The 13,052-nt window shown below is 41.2% G+C and overlaps 1 protein-coding gene across 4 annotated transcripts in view; it reads left to right on the forward strand.

The window, feature by feature from the left end:
* AP2B1 (adaptor related protein complex 2 subunit beta 1) overlaps positions 1 to 13,052 on the forward strand; it is a 119,039-nt gene that overhangs the window by 88,991 nt on the left and 16,996 nt on the right. The gene's annotated exons all lie outside the window — the stretch shown is intronic.

A 13,052-nucleotide genomic window follows, 5' to 3' on the forward strand; every position in this document is an offset into this window, starting at 1 on the left:
TAAAAATTTCATTTCTTAAAAAAAAAAATTTCATTTCTTCAGTTGCATTAGCCACATTTCACATGTTCAGATGGCTGCTGGTTATTAGAGTGGGCAGTGCGGAAGTAGAACATTTCTGTCATTACGCAAAGTTCTGTTGGACAGTGCTGATCTATGCGCTGCCTCTCTTTTTCTTTTATGTTTGGTTTTCAGCAGCTTGACTGTTATGTACCTAGGTGTTTTCATTGTATTTATCTGGCTTCGGGTTCACTGAGCTTGGATCCATAAATTGATAGTTTCTCTCAAATTTGGGAAAGTCTTTTTTCCCATTATTTATTCAAATTTTTTTCTGCCCCAGTATCTCTCTTCCCTCCTTTCAGAACTCAAGTTACACATGTGTAACCAGTCAACATTGTCCCTCAGATCACTAAGGCTGGTTTTTAGTTGTTTTTGTTTTATTCCTTTCTGTTCTTCAGATGGAGTAATTCCTATTGATCTGTCTTCAGGTATGTAGACTGTCTTCTTTCATAGGCTACAACGTTCTGTTAAATCCATTCAGTATAACTTTCATTTCAGATATTGTGTTTTTCGGGATTTCCCTGGCAGTACAATGGTTAAGACTGCTTCCACTGCAGGAGGCATGGGTTCGGTCCCTGGCCAGGAAACTAAGATCCCACATGCTGCACAGCACAGCTAAGAAAAAGCAAAAGAAAAAAAAAATCAGATATTCTACTTTTCAGTTCTAGGGTTTCCATTTGGTTCTTTGCTAAAATTCCCCATCTGTTCAGTGAGGAGTACAACTGAAGGACCCTGTTTCACAGCCTACTCTTCCTTTATTCCACGTCTACCCTTGGGCCTAAGGATATGCTTACTGACCCTCAGAAAAAGTGACCAGTAATGTATCTCAAGCAGGCCCTGGAAACAGTGTTAGGGCTTTTTAGCCAGGAGAGTCTATATGTTCTACCTGGGCATGTCTTTTTGGCCATGTGGATTCTTCTCTACAGGGGTTCCAAGGAGGCCAGAGGAAGATCAGAGTATGGCCCTCTAAACCATGAGGCCCAGGATAGGAGCTCCATTTACCCATCACTGAGGGCAGCTGGAATCCGCTATGTTAGGACTTTCATGTCTTTCTTTTGGGGCTGTCTTAATTCTTCAAAAAATTATCCTTAGGGACTTCCCTGGTGCCGCAGTAGTTAAGACTCTTCGCTCTAAATGCAGGAGGCCCAGCTTCAATCCCTGGTCAGGGGACTAGATCCCACACACATACAGTAACTAAGAGCTCGCGTGCCACAACTAAGGAGCCTGCCTGCTGCAGCTAAAACCCGGTGCAACCAAATAAATAAAGTAAAATATTAAAAATTTAAAAAAAAATTATCCTTGACTCTCCTGTTTAGAATATAAAGACTTTCTCCCAGCCTTCTGGGAGCTAAATTGGGGAAGAGGGCTGGAGAGAGTCAGTATACATGAATTCACTTCCTCCACCACCCCTCAGCCATGCCTAGCATCCCCTTTAAAGTCCCGTCTATCTTATCTTCTCTGAGAGAATCAATCTTTTAGTTTTATTCAGAGGCTGAGGTAGCTTAGAATGGTGGAGGGGGATCTAGGGCTCTAACAGGTGGGGGGGGGGGGATAACAGTTTCTTAATCCTCTTTCTTTTATCATCCCCTTCCCCTATTTCCCCTCCATACAGTTCCAGAGGTGCTACCAGTCCTAAGCCTTTGAGAATTCTGTGGTGTTATTGCTAACACCGTTTGTTTTACAGTTAATAAGATTTTGTTGCTGTTGTATTTTTTTTCTTCCCCATCTTTATGAATTTATACCTTTAAGTTTTTTTCCTTGAATTATGGCAGAATTTCTTTCAGGAGAAAGAAAATTTAAATGTGATTTTCAGTCTACTGTCTTCACCTGAAAGCCTGATGGCACCTTCATAAAAATTTTTCTTTCCTTCCTTCTGTACTGCTTTGTGGTTAGAGGTTAACCTATGGATAAAGAATTGGTCCTTTAGTGTATGTGGTTTTTATTATCTATCTTTGTATCCACTTTGTACCCCACTTAAGTGTTGTTTAATAAGAGAATGGATATTAATTAGGGGAAAGAAATAATGTCTCAGTTTTTTCTTTGAATGCCTCTTCTAAAACAAGGCAATATTCATCAACTCTGTTCATTTAACCTTTGAACAATTAGGGCAGGAGGTGCTGAGGATGCTAGCGCAAAGGAGCACAATCTTACAATCCCATTTTTTCGTATCTTTAAGATCTTTGTCAGTCCAAAGGGGTTTTGGTTTTTGTTTTTTGTTTTGTTTTGTTTTGTTGGGGGTTTTTTGCCAGTGTATGGCACTGAGAAAATTCTATCCCTTGCTACTCCTACATTGCAGTCCCAGCCTCTGAGACTATCAGTTGCAGATGGTGCCTGTCCCTGATATTTCATGTCTTACATATGTCCCTTCACTCTCAGAAAGCCCACAGCTGTAGCTATTGTACCAGAAAAACTGGTAAATGCTTCCAAACGGAAGACCTTTTCAGCAGCTTCCATCAAAGGAAGCAAACCAGCTTGGCATTTACTGACTTTTCTTGACTGTGTGCAAGCCAAACAAGCTCAGTATTAAAGCCTCCTTTGGTCTTCCAGGATCCATAGTTGAGGACTGTGCACTCTGCTTTTATGGTACCACATGCTGCTTGAATAGACATTGAGTCCTTGAAGTGGTGGATCTTAGGAGAACTATAAGAGATTCCCAGGTCACAGATAGATCCAATGCTGAAAATAACCCCTGTAGACAGGACAGAATCTGAAATATTCCATTAGCGATATGTAGGTAATGGTTATGAAAGATCTTGGTTATGAAAGATGATAATATTTTACCACCAAAGAAAAAATTGCTTTTTGTGATTGCTGCTTCAAATTTGATATATTTTTCATGTCACATCAGGACTATAAACGTTTCCTTAATCTCATCTGAGAAATAGAGTATCTTATATACTAGATGTTCCTTTTTCACTAGGTTGGCCTTATTGAGAACCCTTTTATCCTTTTTGTCAAGATTCTGCTAAACAATATCTTTTGTCTTTCTTTAACTAGAACGTAACTACTGGCTTCTGGGACTCTTTTTTAGGAATATGTTTGTTAACAGCAATGGTCCTGCTTGAATAATCACACATAAGCAGTAGATAAGAATTCTGTATTCTGGGGGACTTCCCTGGTGATCCAGCGGTTAAGACTCTACGCTTCCACTGCAGGGGGTGCAGGTTCGATCCCTGGTCAGGGAACTAAGATCCCACATGCCAGGTGGCACGGCCCAAAACACACACACACATACACACACACACACACACACACACACACACACACACACAAAACCATATTCTGATAAGCTGATGTGGTTTAGCAGGTTATAAATCGGGCCTCAGTGGTAAGAGCCAGTTGTTCCTGAAACCCAGAATTCAGTTCTTAAAACACCCAAGCTTGGGAGCTAGTTCCTCATTAAAAAGAGCCTGTGAGATAAGATTACCCATGCTAAGAATCTTGAGCAAATGATAAATTTCACCAAGTAGTTCTACAGGGTAATAGAAGTGGTTTGTGGGTTTTCATCTGTTAAAATCTCAGCCATCTTTATATCATGAAACTAAGGAGTTGCTGGTGAAGAATAGAATTAGTTTTGTGTTTCTGGTTTGATAAATGATTTTAAAATAGATTTAACCGTGTGATCTTTTTGCAGTAGGGGACTTTACATTCTGAATAAAAAGTAGGTACCTATTTCTAGTCGTTATGTTCTCATTATGGCTGATAATCTTTACTCAAAGCCTTAGGGTGCATTATAGGTTAGAATTAAAGGAAACACCCTGGAATTTTCCTAAGCTGGATTGAAGCCCACTTGAGAGCCATGTCTTGCCCTCATTCACATTTACTCTCTTAATACTCATATTTTGCTATGGTATCATGTTCAGTGAGATAAGAAAGAATTTCTTTTATTCACAGTTCTTTAATATAGGGGTTATACATAGGTTTCATGGTATTGAGGTTCATACATTTTGAAAATAAAACTTGAGAAAAGCTTTGAGCTGTGTGAGTGTGCAGACAAAGAATGTAAAATCTCCAGGTTGGAAGGATGACCTTTAATATTGTCTGTTTCAAACCCTATTTCTGATGGAATTTACCTAATATTAGCAGTGAGTCTCAGCATCTACATGAATACTACATGAATACTGATTTACTGCCCTAAAATGGCCCATTCCATCTTCCTAAAACTCTTAGGAAGTTATTTATATTGAACTAAAATTTGTCTTCCTTTAAATTCTATCTGTAGATCCTAATTCTACAGTTTGAGGTTTTATAGAACAAGTTTTTCTCTGAATCAAGATTCACAGGGCCTGAATCAGTCAGGTGGGCTTATAATGAAAATATACTCAGTCTGAATTCATTTTCCTCTTTTATGCCACTTCAGGAAAGCCCAGGTTTATGGAAGGACATATATTTGTGTGTTCTGCAAATAGATGGCAGTTTTATTGTTCTAAAGGAAAAGGAAAAAAAAAAACAGAAGTGGAGACACTGGTAAATGTACTTAGACTCAATTACAGTTTGGAGACAAAGGAAAACATAGTTAATCATTTTTGAATAGTGTGTAAATGAGTGGTGGTCCTTGGTTTAGTGGCAACAATCCTCTCCAGGAGCCATTAAAGGAGTTGGAAGGCAAGTACTCCAAATACAAAAGCACGAAACCTCTCAGTTCCATAGCTCATGCTGTGCTCCTGACAATAGTTTCTGCCCCTTCTGTATATGACCTGATTCCCCAGGAAAACCGCCCAGAGATAGCACCTGTGCACAGTGGCCTACCCATGCGCCCCGTCCTCTTGATAGCCACCTGTGCCTGCCGTTCATCCATGTTGAGGTTAAATAATATAGTGGGCCGTGCACAGGCACACCTGTGAACCTCTGGGTTTCTAGCTTGCTGTGAGCTAATCTGTGTGTTTACCACCTAGAACCTAGATTAGGTTCTAGATCAGTTTTACCTTAGAATTTTAAAATGAATAGTATTCATTCACTCTCATTACTGGAGTCTACTCTTCTATTGAGTTTTCGTTGGGTCTTCAATCCCATGACATACCAGACAGGGGTGTGGAATATCTAGTAACTCTAACTCATAGTTTATTAGTCCTGCCTTCACCATTTTGTGATTCGTACAGTATGTACAGAATGTATTTTAAAGTTGAACATTAATAAGCCCGGCATAGCAAACAGTTCGTGCTGTTGATGTCGTCTGTGTAGTCATAGTATTCTGTGGTGCAGCAGATGCAGCCAAGGGCGTATCAGCCAGTTCTGGCAAGGTGCACAGAGCCGTCATTAAAGGGAAAAGAGACATCATGCCTTTAGGGTGAGAGCCTGCATAGGCTGGGCAGAACCTGTTTAGGGTAAGACGTTGGGTTTGGGGAACTTATCTGTTTGTCAGGCTGAAAGGCCTGTGAAAATATTGCTGGCTCTTTATGGCAACTGAAACTGTATAGAGTAATTCTGTTGTGGGCTTGTTTGGGGCTTGTGATAAATTTGGTTAGCGTTTGGTTACTTTTGATTAGTAACCAGATTAGTCAGTATAGCACAGCAGGTGGGTTCTGTATTGACAGAAAGAGATCAAATGTGCTTTTGCTATAAGTTTGTAATTTGTTTTGCCTAACATGTAAAACTTTAATAATGAGAAAGCTGCCTGAAGCAGGAACAGATACAGTATATCTTAGCATTATTTTCCCTTGACCCTGTGTTCCTTGTGAGACACACAGCTGCCAGTGACCCTCTCCACGTAGGTATGGTCCTTTCAGAGTTGTGACAGTTGCTTAATTCTCGCTATTCCACTGCGCTGTTATGCATGGGTTTACATCACCAGTGTGGAAGAACTTGCATTGGTATTTTTTCTAAGCGGAAAAGCCCAAGTCCTAACAATGGTCTACAAGTCCCTGTGTGATCCAGCCGGGCCTTCCGCCTCCCCCTTACCTCATTGGCTTCACCTGCTTCTCCCCTCACGCCACTGCAGCCACAGCGGCTTCCTCACAGATCCTCAGACAGGTATGCTGCCACCTCATGGCCTTTGAATTGGCCGTTTCCCGTGTCTGGAATGCTCCTCCCAGTTGCCGTGTCTGCATGGCTCATCGCCTCCTTCAGGCCTTTGCTAAAATAGGACCTTTTTGATGAGGCCACCTCACTCTACTTCCAGTATTCTTGATCCCCTTTACCCTCACTCCCCCTCCTCAGCATTTATCCATTTTAAATGCTATTTATTGTACTTATTCATTTTCACCTCCTGCCCCCTGTCACTGGACCGCAAACTCCAAAAGGGCAGCGGTTTTATCTTAGTTTTTTTCCTGCACTGATTTATCTCCCAGTGCCTGGAACAATGTCTGGCACACAATAGGTGCTTAATAAATATTTGTTGTTGAATGAATCTTTTTGCTTTCATTTAAGAAAGTGTTTACAAATAGCAGGTGCATCTAGTTCTTGAAGCAAACTCTGCAAGGCCATTACCTCATCTTAGCAAACAGAGTATCCCTAAACACTCTGCCTGTTGTTTCTTAGAGGCCTTACAGTCTGCCCCCTGCCCCTGTTTTAATACCCTTTACCTGGGTGAGTCTGGTCCTGATCCCAAGTTTAATCTGAGAACTATAGTCACAAATTCATTTTCTCTCAAGTGGGCAGAGCAAACATTAGAAGCTGTTGCTTCCTTTACTCTGCTCATTGATATTTGAAAAGGCAAGATCACAGCATGTTAATGGACCCTATTTCCAAGATTGGCAACAACTAGGAAAATAGAACATGTGACTGTTCTAATGTTTAGGAAACTTTTTCTGTTAGTAACCTATGTGCCACTTCAAAATAAAAACAAATTGTCACCACACAGCTATGAAACCATTATCCTAATTCCGTCGGACTATTTTGTATCGTATTCTCAGAGTAAATTTGGAAGCTCAAGGATGCTTTGTAAGTGTCTTGGAGCCCCAGGGAAAACCAGAATCATTTAGCTGTCTGGCGGAAAATGGAGCTGTGAGTGAGCCCTTTTTCTGTGAGACCAGAAAGAAGCCTGTCTTTTTCTAATTCTGATGGACATGAGGTGATAAGGAGGCAGACTTTAAAAGGAAGGGCAAAGGGGTTTGTATTTTGCTAGTGGATGTTCATTGTATCTCGTTGCTCAGTTCTTTGCTTTCAGAAAACAGTTTTTTCAAATAATACTCACAACAGTCCAACTTTTGCCTTTAAAAGGGAAAAAAAATTGTTTTAATAAATTTATTTATATATTTTTTATTGGCTGCTTTGGGTCTTCATTGCTGCACACAGGCTTTCTGTAGTTGTGGCAAGCAGGGGCTACTCTTCATTTTGGTGCGCAAGCTCCTCATTGCAGTGGCTTCTCTTATTGTGGAGCATGGGCTCTAGGTTCATGGGCTTCAGTAGTTGTGGCACATGGGCTCAATAGTTGCGGCTCACGGGCTTTAGAGCACAGGCTCAATAATTGTGGCACATGGACTTAGTTGTTCCGAGGCATGTGGAATCTTCCTACAGCAGGGATCGAACCCATGTCCCCTGCGTTGGCAGGTGGATTCTTAACCACTGCACCACCTAGGAAGTCCTGAAAAAAATTTTTTTTTGTATTTAAAAAGGTAATCGTCTGGCACTTCCCAATTCCAGATTTTTTTCACACTTGCTATCAGAAGAATTTGCTTTAGTGGGAATGGGTGTGATTGTTTATAAATTCAGAGGTAAGCAGTAAAAAGGTTGGGACTCCTCAACTCGAGGATGGAAGATGCCTTGGAGGACTGGGGCGGGGAGGGTGGGGGGGACTCGAGGCGGGGGAGTCAAGGAAGGGAGGGAATACGGGGATATGTGTATAAAAACAGTTGATTGAACTTGGTGTACCCCCAAAAAAAATAAAAAAAATAAAAAAATAAAGGTTGGGACTCCTAAACTGAAATTCACTCTGGGATGAGGTGTCACAGTGCTGGGACTGAAGGTTGTGCTGGGACTTTAAGGGGTGTGAGTTCAGCCTGACTCTGCAGTTCAGGTGGCTTTAGTGGTGGTTATGGGTGGGCTTCAAAAAGAAGCTTCATGAAAGACTCCCTCCACAGAGGCAGTCTTTCATGAAAATTGTGACTTTTCCACTTTTTTTCCAAATGACTTTGAAGGAGAGGGGGAATTCTTTTTTAAAGCAATGCTTGAGAGTCTAGCTTAAGTTGCAAAAGAATTACAGAATTTAGTTCCAGTAGTTCTAACCCTGCTGTTCTTTGGGGTTCTTCCAGTATACTGCCTTGGAGACCATCATTCTGATTTACTCCTGCCTAAATCAGAGGATTTTAACAGTTTAATCCAAGAGTCTTCTAAACTAATATCTATCTGTACCACTTTACAATCTTCTCTTTGGTGTTCTGGAGATTTAATCTGCCTGCATTCTCATTCATGGTGTTAACTGTGTGGGAGATTTCTGAGGTTGAGCTTAAACAGATCTCATGACAGATTGGGAACTCCAGGAGGAGTCATAATTACAAAAGTTTTAGTATCTTTTGGTTTCTCTTCACCTTTCAAAACAAGGCCTACCAAGAGAGCTTGTCTCTTAGGTTCTCATTGCCAGTTTTCTTCCTCCCTCCCTCCCTCCCTCCCTCCCTCCCTCCCTCCCTCCCTCCCTCCCTCCCTCCCTCTTTCTTTCTTTCTTTCTTTCTTTCTTTCTTTCTTTCTTTCTTTCTTTCTTTCTTTCTTTCTTTCTTTCTTTCTTTCTTTCTTCTGCACTGGGTCTTAGTTGAGGCACACGGTATCTTCATTGCGGCATGTGGGAGTCTTTTAGTTGTGGCATGCGGGCTCGGGCTCCTTAGTTGCAGCATGCAGACTTCTTAGTTGCAGCATGTGGACTCTTACTTGCGGCATGCATTCAGAATCTAGTTCCCAACAAGGAGTCAAACCCAGGCCCCCCTGCATTGGGGGAGTGCAGAGTCTTACCCACTGGACCACCAGGGAAGTCCCCTCATCACTATTCTAAAACCCAGTAATTATGTGTGCCACTAGAAGATTTAAGTTTAAGAGATCATCTGAGGGTCTGTTCACAGCTTTCCTTTCCATTCTGAGAGCCACTTAAACATGGAAATTTCAGATGCTGAAGTGCATGTTGTTCCCCAAGGGGAAATTAGCTTAGGGACATGGAGCTACTTCTTTTTTCAGGAAGAGAGGAACCTGTCAAGTTTTTCCTGTAAGGGGCTCCGCTGTGATTGCCACTGTTTGGGGGCTGCTCAACTGCCATGCAGTCCATCTGATCTATTGGGTGAACTAAGAAAGAAAAGAGAGCGTTCTTGTTTTGATCTTTAGCCTTGGAAGTAAACTAAAGATGGCTCTTCAAGTGAAAATGTAATTAGCATTGGAAGGAAAGTAAATTGACATTTTCTATGGTGGGCCGCATGACTATTTCTGCTACATTTTTAACTATTCAGACATTGTCAAATATTATAGATAGACCTGTTTTGTCAGGATGCCTCTGAGAAGTCTCAGATTATTGGTCACTAGGGTTTGAAATGGAAGACCATGTTTAAACTAAAGTTGGTAGGCATTTTTTGGTATTGACTAGGAATGCAGAACTACAGGTAGGTTTAACTGCAGCAGCTAGCCGAGAGCCTCTTCTGCTTGAGTCTCAGATGACATATCACACAGTTGGAGTCAGTATCATTAAAAACCTGTCACTCAGAGCCGTTCCCCTAGGCTCTGTTGACTAGGTGGTGTGGTGCTTAACACACATCTGAATCATCATTCCTCAGACAACTGGTGATGGTTGGCGTCACTGCCTGGTCCTAGCTTGGACCAGCCTGCAAATAATCTTTCTAAAAGCTAAATGGAGAGGAGGAAAAAAAGAAATTCTTCAGAGACTTGGAAAGGTCACAAGTGACGTCACGGAAGAGTAGATGATATACTCTGAAAGGTGAGCTGTGTACCACTTGCCTTGAATTTTCTTGTGGCAGTGCCTCCTGTGGTGATCTGTGGTGAGAGGTGTGGGGAGAGGCTGCATTTGCCAGAGTTCAGACTGAGTTCATCTCGTACCTTTTTATAGTACTTTTGAGCACACTGGAACAAGGTTAGAATATTAATTCAGCCTGCTCGTCTCCAGCTGTGCCACCATGAAGAGGCTGCAGCTCCTGCAGCAGGCTTCTTATACTGTGGAAAGAAACTAATTGCTGGTTACAGGCTGAAGCTGACAGGCTGCTCTTTCCCCAGCGGCCACTGAAAGTAACTTTTAAAAATTATTATTATTATTAAGCATTTATAGCCTGCTTTTGTGTTTTCCAAATGCCTCATAATCATTTCTGCTTGCTTTTCCTATTGGTGTTCCTGAGAGGCAAATTAATATTGTTACGTCCGCATGTTGCACATGGCAGACCAGAGGAGCAGAGGATTGGGTAGTCTGCTCCTTGGGACCATCTGTGGTCTGCTTTAGGCGTCCTCAGAGCAGAAACTGAGGTGTGCACTCTGTTCCTAAGCTCGCTGAGCCCATCTCCTCACTGCTTGCTCTTAATTTGGTATATGAGTATTATGGCTTTTATACTTTTTTGACTGCAACTTGCGGTGAGAGATACATTCTACATAGTGTATACACACATATAATACATGAAACGGAAACAGTTTCAGGAAACATTACTTACCCTTCATGAGATGCACTATGACACTTTCTAGTTTATTTTTTATGCCAGTTTCATCTCACTAGGTTAATTTTAAGAACCACCAGTTGGTTGTGACCCACGGTTTTTAAAACCGCCATGTTAGGAGATACTTGAGGCTGAAGAATACACATGGTGTGTTCTCCTGGAGCATCAGTTTTATTTAAAGGTAAATGGAAAAACACATTTTTATATTAAAACACATGGATTCATTATGGAATAGCACAGAACTTCAAAGAAATTTTGTTCTTATGATGGGCTACTTCATATTAGGCACCTAATCCTGATCCTTACCCCAACCTCCACCCCAGTATATATGTCCACTCTTTCCTCCTCTGTTAAGGGAAGTACACTGGAAAAAACTTGAGAAGTACTGTCCTTTTGGAAACTTTAGACCAAGTTCATATCTTGTCTAAACCCAAATGGCTGTGAGGAACTTTGAGTAGTGTATGTTACAGTCACTGTTCTTATTGAGCCTTCACTCTGTGCCAATCACTGTTTTAGAAACTGAGAATACAGTAGTGAACAGGAGACAAAAATCCCTTCCCTTATGAAACTTATATTTTACTGGAGGTGGATTAAGTGGCACAGGGACAAGGCAGTGCACCAACAGATAAGTAATGGTATGTCAGATAAGAGCAATGGAGAAAATCAATGCAGAGGTGGGGATAGGGAGTCCTAGAGTTGGAGATGGGTAGTATAATTTTATAAATATGTTGGTCATGGAAGACCTATTGTGAGAAGATAGTATGTGATTAAAGCAAAGACCTGAAGGAGGCCAGAATGAGCCTTGCATATTTCTGGCGGAAGAGAATTCCGGACAGAAGAAACAACACAGGCAAAAAGCTATGAGATAGGAGCATGTCTGGTATGTGCAGGGCACAACGGCAGGCTCCTGTGGCTGATGGGAGAGTCATAGCATATGACAACAGAGAGGTAAGAGGCATCCAACTATAAGCAGTTGTAACTTTGGGAAGTCATTGGAAGTTTGAGCAGGAAAGTATTTATGAGTTGATCTACATTTTAAGATCACTCTGACTGCTGTGTTGAGAATAGACTGGGAAGCTAGGTGTTGAGGGTTGCGGGGAGACAAGTGCAGAAACAGGGACACCATAAAAGGCTTTGCAGTATTTCATTTACTGAGTTTGGAAAGTCAGCAGGAGATTCCATTTACGGATAGGAGGGGAGATTTTGAGATACCTATTAGTTATCAAAGTAGAGATACTCGGTAGACATTTGGATATATATGTGAGAATTGATTTGCCACAGGCAAGCTAGACATTGATGTTAAAGCTCTTAGAAAATATTTCTCCAGCTTGTCTGGATTATGTCTTTCTGTTCTGTACCCGTTGGGCTGGTGCATTTCAAAATAAGAAAATGAACTCCCCTCTCTCCCTCTGAAGCAATCAGTATCATACTCTAAGGTTTACTCAATTCTATTTAAGAGAGCCACCATCTGGATTGAAATTGAACTGGCTTCATACTGTGTTTTCCTTTATTCTTTTTTTGCTGAGACTCCTAAAGAGTTATTGGCATATCCTTGGAGAATCTAGTATTCTTTGGGCTGTGATCTACCACCTGTGTTATTCTTCCTCAACATCTAAATGTTATTTTTAGTTCAGTGAATTTGAAACCAGAAGAGCCCACATATCATCCTATCCCCCATCCTTGCCTCATAAGTATCTATGTGCCTAATGAGCCATGTTACTGGTGAAATTATGTTTTGCACATGAATGATGTAAAGGTTAAAAAAAAAAAAGATTGAGAAACCAGTGTTTCATTCCATTTGCTCAATTTCTTCCCCTTAATTTCATGCAACAAATATTTATTGACTCACTAGTATGCAGGTGAAGGTGAGAGCCCCTGCACTGAGAGAGAGGTCCTTATGTTGTGGGTGAGGCAGAGATAAACAGTTATTTATGCTTATAGAAGTGCCTGGAGTGGGTGCTATAGAGAGGAATTAGAGCCTTCCTGAGAAATCCTTATGAGGCTTGAACTAAATCTTCAGATTAAATAGACATTTTCCAGACAGATAAAGCTTTAGGAGAAGAACATATTAAGCAGAAAGAACAACATCTGACAAGAAACAGCAGAGGCAGTTTCAGTGTTTGAGGAGCAAGAAGTAATTTTGATATGCTCGAAGTTAAGGAAATAGGCTGGAGAGGTAGGCAGAGGCCAGATGCAGGGAACCATATATATTTGAAATAAATGTAGTGCTAGTCAAGAGTAAAGTTTGAGAGCTGCAAAATGCAGATTTTGAAAAGCTAATGTAAAAGAGATGAAACGCTTCCTCCAAGGAGTGATCTGTGCGGTTGATCCTGTAAAGAGATGACATTTTACCAGGGGCACAGTAGCGAGAAGAATCATTAAGCTCACAGTTTGCCAATAAACCTTTTTTTCATTTTCTTTTTTTTT

Source organism: Hippopotamus amphibius, chromosome 17, assembly GCF_030028045.1.
Source record: "Hippopotamus amphibius kiboko isolate mHipAmp2 chromosome 17, mHipAmp2.hap2, whole genome shotgun sequence".
Taxonomy (NCBI): Eukaryota; Metazoa; Chordata; class Mammalia; order Artiodactyla; family Hippopotamidae; genus Hippopotamus; species Hippopotamus amphibius.